Here is a 13081-nt window from a genome sequence, read left to right as displayed (position 1 = left end):
ATTATCCTATTATACAAAGAAGTATTTTATTGGGAGGCTATAAAAAAGCCGAAAATATTTTAGCCGAAAGTATTTGGTCCGACCATAATTTTACCGAAAATTATTATAGCTGAAAAACATTAACGCCGAAAATAATAGTTCCGAAAATATTTTCATCGAACAATTTTTAAGCCGAAACATGCATTAACCGAAAATAATGTCTCCGAAAATTTTGCCGCCCAGTGCCGATCCACCGGTGACCGGCCACCGCGTCCGCGGTATGTTTATTCTTCTACCTGCAGTGGTACCGTACGGTGACTTGCTTATTCGGGTTTTTTTTAATTATTTATTTTTTTTTTTTAATATTTTTATATTTATTAGTTGGGAAAAATTTAATATATTTTTATTCACTCGACTAATCTGTTTTTTCCCTAGTTCGAGCGCATAAAAGATACAATACGTCAATACAAATAATTTGATACCAAAATCTAATTTTCAAAAAAAAATTTACATTGATCTTTTTTCCCGCAGCCCTTTATATTAATATATATACCATACTATTTATATTCGTTGGTAGGCATAATATTTGATTTTTACGAGTATGAATGTTCATTTAAAAAAAAACTTATTTATCATTATACAACACTTCCAAAATTATATGGCGTATAATAAGTTTATATGTACATTTTTTTATATTATACGTTTACATATAGGCGGAACTACAAAAAAAAAACATTTATTTTAAAATATATATTTTTGTAGTCATATTATCATTAAATGGCCATTTTTATCGATCAATTCAAACATGCGCCTTAATGGTGGGAAGAAAGAGAGTGAAATATTCATTGATACCATTTTTTAAAACTAATTAGTGTACACGTATATTTTATTTTGTATGTTTTTTATTTAACCGGGGTCACACCGTCCAACGCTCTGGAAAATACGCATGGTAAATAAATACACAGCTAAAATTATAAAAGATGGTAAATTTACTTAACACAAATGCCACTTTAAAAATTGTGTTATATGATGTTAAGGAATTAGTCACTAAGATTTTTCAAAAATAATAATATATTTTTTTTTTGCATTTTAAAGTAAATTTGTTTTATTTAATAGCCTCTGGGTTATTATAGCAACGATAACCACTTTAAAATGCGATAACTGTAAAACGATTAGAGACAAAATCTACTATATTTACGGTTGATTAAGTATATCAATTAATTTCTTCGTCGATGATTCAGCGTTTGTTCAATTTTATAAAAGTTTAGTAATTTTTTTAAAATGGAAATCAATACAAATGGTAAGTTTAATTATAAAATTTAGTTTTTAAATTTAATTCATACATATTTTTCTAATGAATACATACTGTATATATATTGCATCACTAATAAAAATCTTTTTTAGTAGTGGCTTTACATTTTAAAAGACATTATATAAGAAGAAATCTAAAATGATCATATAAAAATATATAGGTATTATTCAAAAACTTCTTATCTTTTCAATGACATAATTTTAATTTGCGTCGAGTTGCGTCTGTGATTAGCAGGGCTCGGGACTTAAAGCTCTTAAAATCATCAAAATAAGCGCTAAAAAACTTCATTTTAAGGACTCAAAAAAGCACTTAAAAACATTCAAATAAGCAAAAAAAAAGCAATCTCAAAAATGTTAACCCTCCTCCTTTCCCTAAAAATTAAAAAAAAACCGTATTCCGTAAAAAAATGTCCCCTTATAATTATAAATACTAGATATTTGTCATTTGTGCCAATTTTCCAAGACTACAATAAAACCATTAACAAAAACAGAATTGAATACAAACCCGCGACCGAGATGGACAAATCATTAATCAATATTACGTTATCCCTTACCTTTCGTGTTTATCACATTACGATGCTCTTTAGATAATATATTATGATGTATTAATACCACCGAAATACCAGGAAGAAAAAAAAACCTTCAAATAAGCAAAAAAAAGCACTTTCAAATTGTATGTGATAAGTTCCGAGCCCTGGTGATAAGCATATTTGTTATTTCCCTATAAATGTTGTTTGTTTAACGGTTATTATAACACATTTTGGTTATTGATGAAGATAACAAAATCGTGTACAATGATTTGTCTGTATTTTTAAGAACAAAAGGGCCTCTGAATTCTTAATAAATAATAATGTCTGTTTACTGTAAAAATAAAAATAAAATTTGTAATAATTTAAATTTAAATTTATTAACATTAGGAACACATATTGTAAATAAAATAATTTTGTCCGCCTTAAGTTGGATTTCCGACCACTGTGCGGCGACTAAAAGAAAAAACTGTAGCTTGCTTCTATATTATCACAAATGTGAATGGTCAATTATTTACAATACATTTAAGTATTTACAAAGAAATACGGGAAAGTCCGTTGATATGAGATATGAAACGTTTATTTTCCATTTCTTAATCATAATGTGTAAATGTAGAGTAAATCTGGCACTAAATTGTCTTACAAAATGTACAACATTGGTCGTAATTTTGTTTTATTTTTGTACAGTTATAATTTGCAAACATTAATATTGCGGTATACGCCTGTATATCTTGGTGGAAGTTAGTATTTAAGTAGAAAATAAAACACAACAATAATATGTTTGAACACAATACTATTAAACATAAAAACACACTGTATAAATATAGAGAAAAATTTATTCAACGTACGTTACAGTTATAACAGCAGCCGTAATAGAATGGTAAATCCAACACCTTAATACTATGTCTTATATATGATATAATCTAGGTTAAAAATGTAATTGGTCCTTGTTTAAAAAAACTTTTAAATATTACTCAATGATTTCTATAGTGTTCACATATAATACCATATAAGGTTATATTATATTTATTACTTATAACATACTTATATTCCATGACCCAAATAAACAATATCAATTATATTCAATAATTAAATTTTAATATATTATATTATAATTTACAATAATAAATTGAAAGTCATTGCATATGCTTGATGGCATATGTATATTATACATGTATATTTTCATAGACAATACTAGTGTTGTAAATTTGTATAAAATGGTATAACTTAAACTTATGGTAATATGCCTACATTAATAATATTTGCCAATTCAACTGTTCATAAATTTCATTATTATATTGAACAGTTGAATATTATGCCGTATAATATGGAGCTTATATAGAAAAATGCTTGTGCTTTGTTACCTACGTGTCATGAGAAGAATAATAGCGTTAATTTTGATAATAACTAAAATTATAGGTTTTGATTCAGGGACGTCATTTGGAGTAAATTCATGGGGTAGCAAGCATCTTGAATATTATTTTTAATTTAGTTGTAGTCTAAAGAAGGGAGTGAGCAGTCGGTATATCGGTGAATCCTGGTTAATTGTTCATAAAAATTAGGTAAAAATATATCATAAATCTCATAATTTATTTTTTTTAATTAAACATTTATTTACATTAATTTATCACACAAATATACAATTTCTGATTTCATATATTGTTGTAAGTTAAAATTTATTTTTCAATTTAGTGAAGAATCATGCGTCGTCCATTCTCTGTGGCATCAAATTCTTTTATAACATCGTCCTTGTTTGACTTCTTGATCTCGATGCACATAGAGTATTGCTAAATCATTTAAACGATCTTGCCCAGTAGTACATCTAAGTTAAGTTTTTATACGTTTTAATATGGAAAAACTTCTTTCGCATGTTGCAGTATTTGTCGGTAATGTTAAAAATAATTTTAAAATTTGGGAATACAGTGGGAATCCGACCTGTATATTGTTGGATAAAATATATGATATCCGACTGTTTTCTTTGTTACACATATTTTTTCATTGTTAATTAAATGATTACTTCATCATTGCAGGCGAAATGAAAACCACTGCTTCGCCAGCTTCTACACCTCCATCTATGTAGCCCCTATACAACTCCTCGTTGCTAGACGTTAAAAATAGATGCCGGTACCTCGGGTCGGACAAATTGCCCGCATATCCCAAGAGAGTCTGGGGTATCGATGGCTGAGTCTCGGCCCTGGCCCGTTCCATAGTTCGCAATAAGCTGGTGTACGCCAATTGAGTGTTAACATGGTTTAATCTAAGTATAGAATATGTAAGTCTTGAACTACTAAATAATTATGCTTATGCTGAGCTGATTGATTTGAGAACTTAATTTTAATATTAAGTGTTCTTATATTTAAAAACGGTAGGACTTTCATTAAGTATTAAATACTTTCTGTTCAATAATAATAAAACAAATTTTGTTTTATTATTATTGAACAAAAAGGCTTACGAAATACGTTTATAGGTATACAGTTATTTAGTGTTCTATGAAAATATACTAATAAGATGTATAAAATAACTTTTTAATATGCATTTTAATGACCACAAGCGTTTGCGGGCTTCAATTACAGGGGAGGCAATATATAATGTTATTTTTAAATGTAGTGACATCGGCCCAGTGCAACAATGAATACACGCATGTACGTTCGGTTGCCTATCTCTTTTAGTTACATAGTTACATACAAACATACATACATACAAGTGAAGCTAATATAAGCGTGTTAAAAAAACCTTGTCTTTTTAGTAGTTTGTAAATAATTAATAATGGTAGTCTAAAACTCTTACAACATGCTTAAATTAACCTACTTCTATTAAATTAAGAGGAATATACGGACATTTTTAAATGAACGTAGTTTACAGCATGACTTAGTTTTCAAAAGTGTACTAAGACGTACACCTATTTTATCAATTTACTGATTCAACATAAATACTTAAATTATAATTAACTACGCAATTATTTACGCCTATTTAGGTTAAACAATTTTTTAGGCTTGCTAGATTTTTTAGTTACAAATATATATTATGTAAATAACTTATGGATAAACCAAACGATCACAGATCACTATGCAACAAAATAGGTTTAAGTGAGGCAGCTCAGCTGCCACAGTTGCCTCCGCCTGTGTTTGTGAGACATCAAGTTTTAAATACAATTAATCAGCTCAGTTTAAATAATGTAATAAATAATGCCGTCATTGATATTAATTTTTAAATTATTATTAAAGGTAGGTATTACTGTGTTATTTTTTCATCATAAATGGCTTTAAGACTGGTCAATTCTGTTGAACAACGATGAAGAATTTGGCTTTTTACACGTACAGCGGACAAATATTCCATATCAGGATCATGATTATGAAGTCCGATCACCTCAAATCTATCATTCCTGATAAGTCCTTTATATAATAAAAAAAATTACAATATTGTATTAAGAAGAGTTTAATGTTATAAACTGTTTTCAGCCTTAAGAGGATTAAAAGCGGACTGGTTTTTTCGAAGTTTTAGACCTAAGATCCTGACAAAATTACGCCTACGTAGAATGTCCAATTTGAATTTTATATAAAAAATGTCAAGTTAATCGTCCTCTTTTCAAGGTTATTGTGTAAATAATTTTATATTTCAATTAAAATTGTGTTTAAATCCTATTTTAATTTCTTAAGTTTTTAGTATCCTTTATATTGTTTTATTAATCCGACTTCCACGGTAACCTAGGGAAAAAGCTCATGAGCCCAAATATTTATACAGAATTAAAATTCAATCATATTAAGTAGGCATAATTTTGTCAAGATTTTAGGTCTTAAGGGGGGATTACATGCGGTCAATTTTTTCAGTCAAAACATCATTTTTATTCAATTGCATAAGCCAACACGGTGATCCGATAAACAATCTAAAAACAGATTTGAATTCGTCATGAAGTTTACTTAGGATCGTTCAGGGCACACTTTCGGTTTTTAATTTAAACCCTTTACCTTTACCCTTTTAAAATTTGAAATTTTTTATAATATTCAAACTGGTTTTGTACATAGTAGGAATAAGATATCAAAAAAGTGCCCTGACCGATGAAGTAAACTTCATGGCAAATTCAAATATATTTTCAGATAAATTATCGGACCACTGGTTCAGCCTGTGCGATGGAACAAAAAATGTATACTATATTAACTAAAGTGGCTTTACTCATAGACAAAATGATTTAAATTAAAAATAACACCATGAAGCTTATACAAATTAACCGGTAAATTAATTGACATGGTCAAAATTTATTAAAACCATTTTTCCTAAATATTGCCTATACAAAATTCCTTAAAAACCGACCGTATGCAATACCCTTAATTAATTTCTTGTACGTACAAAATGGCATTTACTCGGAGAATAAATTGTAAAAGTTAAAAATGATGCCTCTAGCTTTTACAAAGTAACCTGTAACTAAATAAAATGTTCGAAAAGTTGCTTTTTTCTTAAATATTGCCTTTTATAAAACCCCTTAAAAATCGTCCGCTTTCAATCCCTTTAATCATTGTTATGTTTTATACCAAATCGGATTATAAATAATTATTATGAATATAAATACTAATTGCCACAAAATATTCATGATAGTTAACCCATTGATCAATTTTTGTAAATTATCATATTAAAATCTATAAATTGTGTACTAGGGCAACTCATGGTGCTGGCCTTTTTTCTTTGAAAAATAGTGTTATTTTCTAAAAAAAATCAAATAAAACGGTTTTTATTTCAAGCCTTTTAAAAGATATTTTTCTAATTAAGTGGAGTATTACCTAATTAAAAAAAATCTTCTGTTGAGTTATACTTAAATGGTACACTGCTTTATTGTGTATTCGTAAAATAAGTAAGATTACGTCTAACTACTTATTGCTTCAGTTTTCCATTTACAATCGGGTTACAAATAGTTCATATTGAGAAAAAAGATTAATTTTCTAAAATAATATATAGCAATAAATCATACCTCTCGCAGTGCAGTTGGGTTTTATACAACTTAGTGAGGTAGACGATAGCCTCACTTTCTTTACGCGGTAAAAAAAGCCATCATTACTATGATGTAGCTTACTATTTTTACGAAATCCGTCGACAACTTCGTATTCCATTTTTAACCAACGAAAAGTACAAGAAGAAAAAAAGGACAGATGTGTTGTCTGAGCTCTCGATAAAAACCGAATGAACCCAATGTAAGTATGAACTTGGTTGGTTGGTACTTTTTTTATTTTTTATTTATATATATATATATATACATATATATATATATAAAAAAGTAGGTATGTATGTTACACAATCTTTAAACATTAAAACACAAAATGTTAACAAATGGCTAACCAAACACCTTCACTCAATGGCACCTCATTATGAAGCGGAAGAACTATCAATAATTTTAAATGCTTTAACATTTACAACCATATATGGACTACAGAAAAAAGATACTTTACATGAGTTTATCACATATTAACATAATTAACCTTGAAGATATTGTTTGTCCTCGCATAGATCAATTACACTCTGATGATGGATACCCAACGTGTTTATTTCACATGATTTAAGCCCTAAACAACACTGTACTTTTTATAAAATGTTTACATTACGCAATTGGTTTTAAACATTGCATTACCTTGTATATTATTATCAATGTATTTTAGTTAAATAAAAAACATTTTTTTTTGTTTAGCAATTAGTACTGTATTTATTAACATTACGGTTATTGTATACGTATTATTATACACACATTATCAAGAATAATATGATTTTAACCAGATGGTTTTACATAATATTTTTTTTTACATTAGATATTATAACAATTTTTATTAAAAAAAAAATTATAATGTTAACTTTGAAGTTATTACAATTCAATGGGGTGGAGTTTGTATTTAAATGGCTTTTATTCATCTATTTACACCACATCACATCAGAAGTGGGAGGGTTTGCCTGCGCAAAACTGAAGGTGTGGTGCAATAGGTACGACAATACAAAAATGCTTAAAGGGACAAAAAAAAGAATACATGTATATTGTAGTATGATATTGGCAGTAATGCCCTTCAAACGGCAGTGTTGGGCGTAACCGATTAATTTATTATTGGATTACGTAATCGATTACAACATTGTAATCATGATTAAATTAATCATTAATCATTTTATCATTTTGTAAAAGTAATCAGTAATCATGATTATATTTTCAATTGTAATCATGAAAACATTATAAAAAAAAATTGTTTAACCGCCCCAGGCTTATTACAAAATAATAATAATTGTCTAGATGATATTGCAAAGGTCAAATCGTCTTAGACATCCCATATATTTTTTTTTATATATGTATTATGTAATACATAAAACCTATGGCGGTTAAAAAATATAATCATTAATCATTTCATGATCACATTTGAAAGATTAATGTAATCATAAATGTAATCATGATTACATTTATATGATTGTATTAATCTAACACGATGATTACTGATTACTATTATTAATCGTAATAATTAAACAGATTACATTTGCCCAACACTGTCAAACGGTAGTCGGTAGCCGAAATGTCGCCGGCTCTTCACACTGGCCCGGCCAGTGACATGCGAGTAAGGTTCATGAGCAACTTGTGGAATGGAGCGAGGTTGATAGGAGATCGCCACAAGAGTGTCTGCGCCACTTCTCAATGCGCCAACAAGAGGCGGCCGGAGGAGAGTGACGGCGGATGAGCTAAAGGGTCAAGTACCCAGGACATAAGCAGTGGTGGTTGGACCGATAAAACCGGAGAACTGGAGATTAAAAGCATTTGGCGGACTAGAGGTAGAGTGGTAGGAGGTATCGAAGTCGGAGAAGATGCGGCTAGAGTGGGAACCCCGGCGACCAAAATAAGGGCCTAGTCGGCTTTGATGTGCCGGTATCAAAGCCAGGCCAAAAAGTACATGCACCATTTTATACCCTGTTCGCTAAGAGAGCATGCTGGGTTTGCGCATGTAGACTGAAGACTAAGCCTGGCAGACAGGGCGGACTTCGGGGGAAACGTTAGTCACACTTGGTGCCACGGGGGGGTGCGCAGAACGGCCAATTTTCGTTGGGTTGCGGCATGTGACTAACGTTCCCCCGTAAGTCCGCTCTGTCTGCCTGCCTTAGTCTTGCTACTTAGTCTTCAGTCTACACGTGCAAACCCGGCATCAGTGTTGGGCGTAATCGTAATCATAATTACGATTATAATCATAAAATTTTAAGGTGTGATTACGATTACAATTATAATCACAGGCCCGGAGATATAATTACGATTACGATTGCAATCACAGATACCGGAGATATGATTACGATTACGATTACATTCATAATCCCGAATTTAATTATGATTACACTTGTAATCACAGAAAAAAGTATAAATACGACTGTAATCACAGAGGAAATCTGTGTATACGGCCGTAATCATAGAAAAAGGTTGTGATTACGAGTGTAATAGTAATCGTTACCATAATCATAAGTGTAATCGTAATCACACCTTAAAATTTTCATGATTATAAACGTAATGGTAATTATGATTACGATTTTGCCCAACACTGCCCGGCATGCTCTCTTAGCGAACAGGGTATAGAACGGTGCATGTACTGAGATCACTAGAGTGATCTCTAACGCCTACGGCGCCCCCTGGTTCTTCTTGCATAATGTTCGGGACTTTCTTTGGACTCCACCCAGGGCAGATGGCACTGGTGCCCGAGGTGCCCGAACTCCTTGCACCTCATACAAGCATGCTTCCTCCTCTGAAAATTATCAAAAAATTGTTTTATTAACAACTTACCAGGGTGTAATCAACTCTTAAAACTCAGGTTCCATGTATAAATATTTGATAAACTTTTTAGATAAGCGATAATTTGCTTAAAAATTTTTGAAATAACAATAAATATGTAATAAATATGGAGAGGGGAAGGAGAATTTTACAACTTTACCGCACTTAACTAATTAAAAGAGCCAATAAAATATACATAGATGTTACCATTTAAATTTTAAAAGTTGATAGAGCTCTGAGAGAAAATCAGAAAGATACATATTTGAATACGACCTCATATTGTAAAATAACATAAACAAAAGTTTTCAATTGAAAAACTACAAAATTCGAAATAGTTTAATAGAAATTGATTGTCTTATCCATAATGAATCTTCCAGTATAGTCGATTAAATGTCCATGCATTCTAGGGTCGTATTCCCATAGTATCTCATTAAACGACAAATTTTTATTTTTGGTACTTACCTCTTCTCTAACCAACATTTCCATATAACGTCGCTGAAAAAACAAAATAAAGAAAAAATTGATATAATTGTATATTTTAAATTTACCTGTGGTCTAATTTTCAGATTTTTTAAACCCCAAAAACTTCAATTTAAAAACAAAATAAAGAAAAATTATCCAACCCTTTTAAGAAAATTAGTTAATAAGCATTTATGGATTGTAAAAAGAGGGGGAAAAAAATTGACTATAGTAAACTTCTAGTATATTAGACTTACCAAATCCGGCCTTGGTCCTTGTGGGACCTCTTCGTCCTCCATATCAACTCTTCTCTGTTCTTCTCCCTAAACGCAAACAAAGCTAATTAATACATTATTTAACTATATGCAAAAAAAAGACACAAGGTAATAATATTTCTCTACTCCAGTTTTGGCATATTTATTTTTATATTACAACTATAATACAGTACCCAGCTGTGAGTACCACAGCTTATAAGGCGAACAGTCGCCAAAAGTTTATATTCCACGTAGGGATGCAATCGATAAGGCTTTAAGTTCATACAATATATTTCTAGTATTTCAGACTTACTGTGATTGGTTTTGGTTCATTTGGGTGCGGTTCCAAATTATGTTCCTCTCCCTAAACGCAAACAAAACTAATTAATACAATATTTAATTAAATGTAAAAAAAAAACCCAAGGTATTATTATTTCTCTACTCCAGTTTTGGCATTTTTAGTTATTTTTTATCACAACTGTAATAGACTACCACAGCTCATGGGGAGTACAATCGTAAAAAATTGTATTTCACGTAGGAAAGCGATTGATAAGGCTACTAGTCTGTAAGTTGTAAATTTAGGATAGTTTTAGTTCAATAGAACGAAGTGTGGTACCAGGAAAGCCAGTGGCAAGAAAAATTATCCAACCCTTTTAAGGAAATTAGTCTATAAGCATTTATAGATTGTAAAAAAGGGGGAATAAAATTTGGCCATAGTCAATTTCTAGTATTTTAGACTTACCAAATCCGGCGTTGGTCCACGTGGGACCTCTTCGGCTTCGTCTTCGTCTACTCTGTGTTCTGTTGTTAATATAGGTTCATTTGGGTGCGGTTCTACATTATGTTCCTCTCCCTAAACGCAAACAAAACTAATTAATACAATATTTAAATATATGTTAAAAAAAAAACCCAAGGTATTAACATTTTTCTTCTCCAGTTTTGGCATTTTTAGTTATTTTTTATCACAACTGTAATAGACTACCACAGCTCATGGGGAGTACAATCGTAAAAAATTGTATTTCACGTAGGAAAGCGATTGATAAGGCTACTAGTCTGTAAGTTGTAAATTTAGGATATTTTTAGTTCAATAGAACGAAGTGTGGTACCAGGAAAGCCAGTGGCAAGAAAAATTATCCAACCCTTTTAAGGAAATTAGTCTATAAGCATTTATGGATTGTAAAAAAGGGGGAATAAAATTTGGCCATAGTCAATTTCTAGTATTTTAGACTTACCAAATCCGGCGTTGGTCCACGTGGGACCTCTTCGGCTTCGTCTTCGTCTACTCTGTGTTCTGTTGTTAATATAGGTTCATTTGGGTGCGGTTCTACATTATGTTCCTCTCCCTAAACGCAAACAAAACTAATTAATACAATATTTAAATATATGTTAAAAAAAAACCCAAGGTATTAACATTTTTCTTCTCCAGTTTTGGCATTTTTAGTTATTTTTTATCACAACTGTAATAGACTACCACAGCTCATGGGGAGTACAATCGTAAAAAATTGTATTTCACGTAGGAAAGCGATTGATAAGGCTACTAGTCTGTAAGTTGTAAATTTAGGATATTTTTAGTTCAATAGAACGAAGTGTGGTACCAGGAAAGCCAGTGGCAAGAAAAATTATCCAACCCTTTTAAGGAAATTAGTCTATAAGCATTTATAGATTGTAAAAAAGGGGGAATAAAATTTGGCCATAGTCAATTTCTAGTATTTTAGACTTACCAAATCCGGCGTTGGTCCACGTGGGACCTCTTCGGCTTCGTCTTCGTCTACTCTGTGTTCTGTTGTTAATATAGGTTCATTTGGGTGCGGTTCTACATTATGTTCCTCTCCCTAAACGCAAACAAAACTAATTAATACAATATTTAAATATATGTTAAAAAAAAACCCAAGGTATTAACATTTTTCTTCTCCAGTTTTGGCATTTTTAGTTATTTTTTATCACAACTGTAATAGACTACCACAGCTCATGGGGAGTACAATCGTAAAAAATTGTATTTCACGTAGGAAAGCGATTGATAAGGCTACTAGTCTGTAAGTTGTAAATTTAGGATAGTTTTAGTTCAATAGAACGAAGTGTGGTACCAGGAAAGCCAGTGGCAAGAAAAATTATCCAACCCTTTTAAGGAAATTAGTCTATAAGCATTTATAGATTGTAAAAAAGGGGGAATAAAATTTGGCCATAGTCAATTTCTAGTATTTTAGACTTACCAAATCCGGCGTTGGTCCACGTGGGACCTCTTCGGCTTCGTCTTCGTCTACTCTGTGTTCTGTTGTTAATATAGGTTCATTTGGGTGCGGTTCCACATTATGTTCCTCTCCCTAAACGCAAACAAAACTAATTAATACAATATTTATATGTAAAAAAAAAAACCCAATGTATGCATATTTCTCTACTCTAGATTTGGCATATTAAGTTATTTTTTATTACAACTGTAATAGACTACCACAGCTTATAGGGCGTACAATTGTCAACAAATTTTATTTCACGTAGGGAAGTGATAGATAAAGCTACTAAACTGTAACCTGGAAATTTAGGATATTTTTAGTTCAATGTAACGCCAGCACTGTGCTATTACTGCCCTCATTATTTTTATAATGTATGACTGATTTCTGTACACAACTAATTTTTATGTCGACTAATAATAATACTAAGGACGAAGAAGGTTGATAGTTTTCTGTTGAGTCTTTAACTAGGGATTGTGTTGGTTTCTCTTTAGGTTGAACATTTGATGTTCGCTTAATTGCATCATAATGCAGCAAAGTATGATGGCGAGCTGAACAAGTGCG

At 31.0% G+C, this 13081-nt stretch overlaps 1 long non-coding RNA gene across 1 annotated transcript; it reads right to left on the bottom strand.

The window, feature by feature from the left end:
- Positions 1-9346: 9346 nt before the first annotated feature.
- Positions 9347-10616, bottom strand: LOC126841618 (uncharacterized). Its single transcript, XR_007686213.1, has 4 exons — positions 10606-10616; positions 10296-10361; positions 10042-10074; positions 9347-9553 (listed from the first exon to the last, which is right to left on the bottom strand). It is a non-coding gene; the product is annotated as an uncharacterized LOC126841618 (long non-coding RNA).
- Between the last annotated feature and the right edge of the window lie 2465 nt (positions 10617-13081).

The sequence above is a fragment of the Adelges cooleyi genome, unplaced genomic scaffold, assembly GCF_023614345.1.
Source record: "Adelges cooleyi isolate 19-005CV unplaced genomic scaffold, UGA_ACOO_1.1 ACOO_flye_CR_arks_rails_tigmint_CR_PRNA_399, whole genome shotgun sequence".
NCBI classification, from domain to species: domain Eukaryota; kingdom Metazoa; phylum Arthropoda; class Insecta; order Hemiptera; family Adelgidae; genus Adelges; species Adelges cooleyi.
This window is presented reverse-complemented; position numbering and strand designations above follow the sequence as displayed.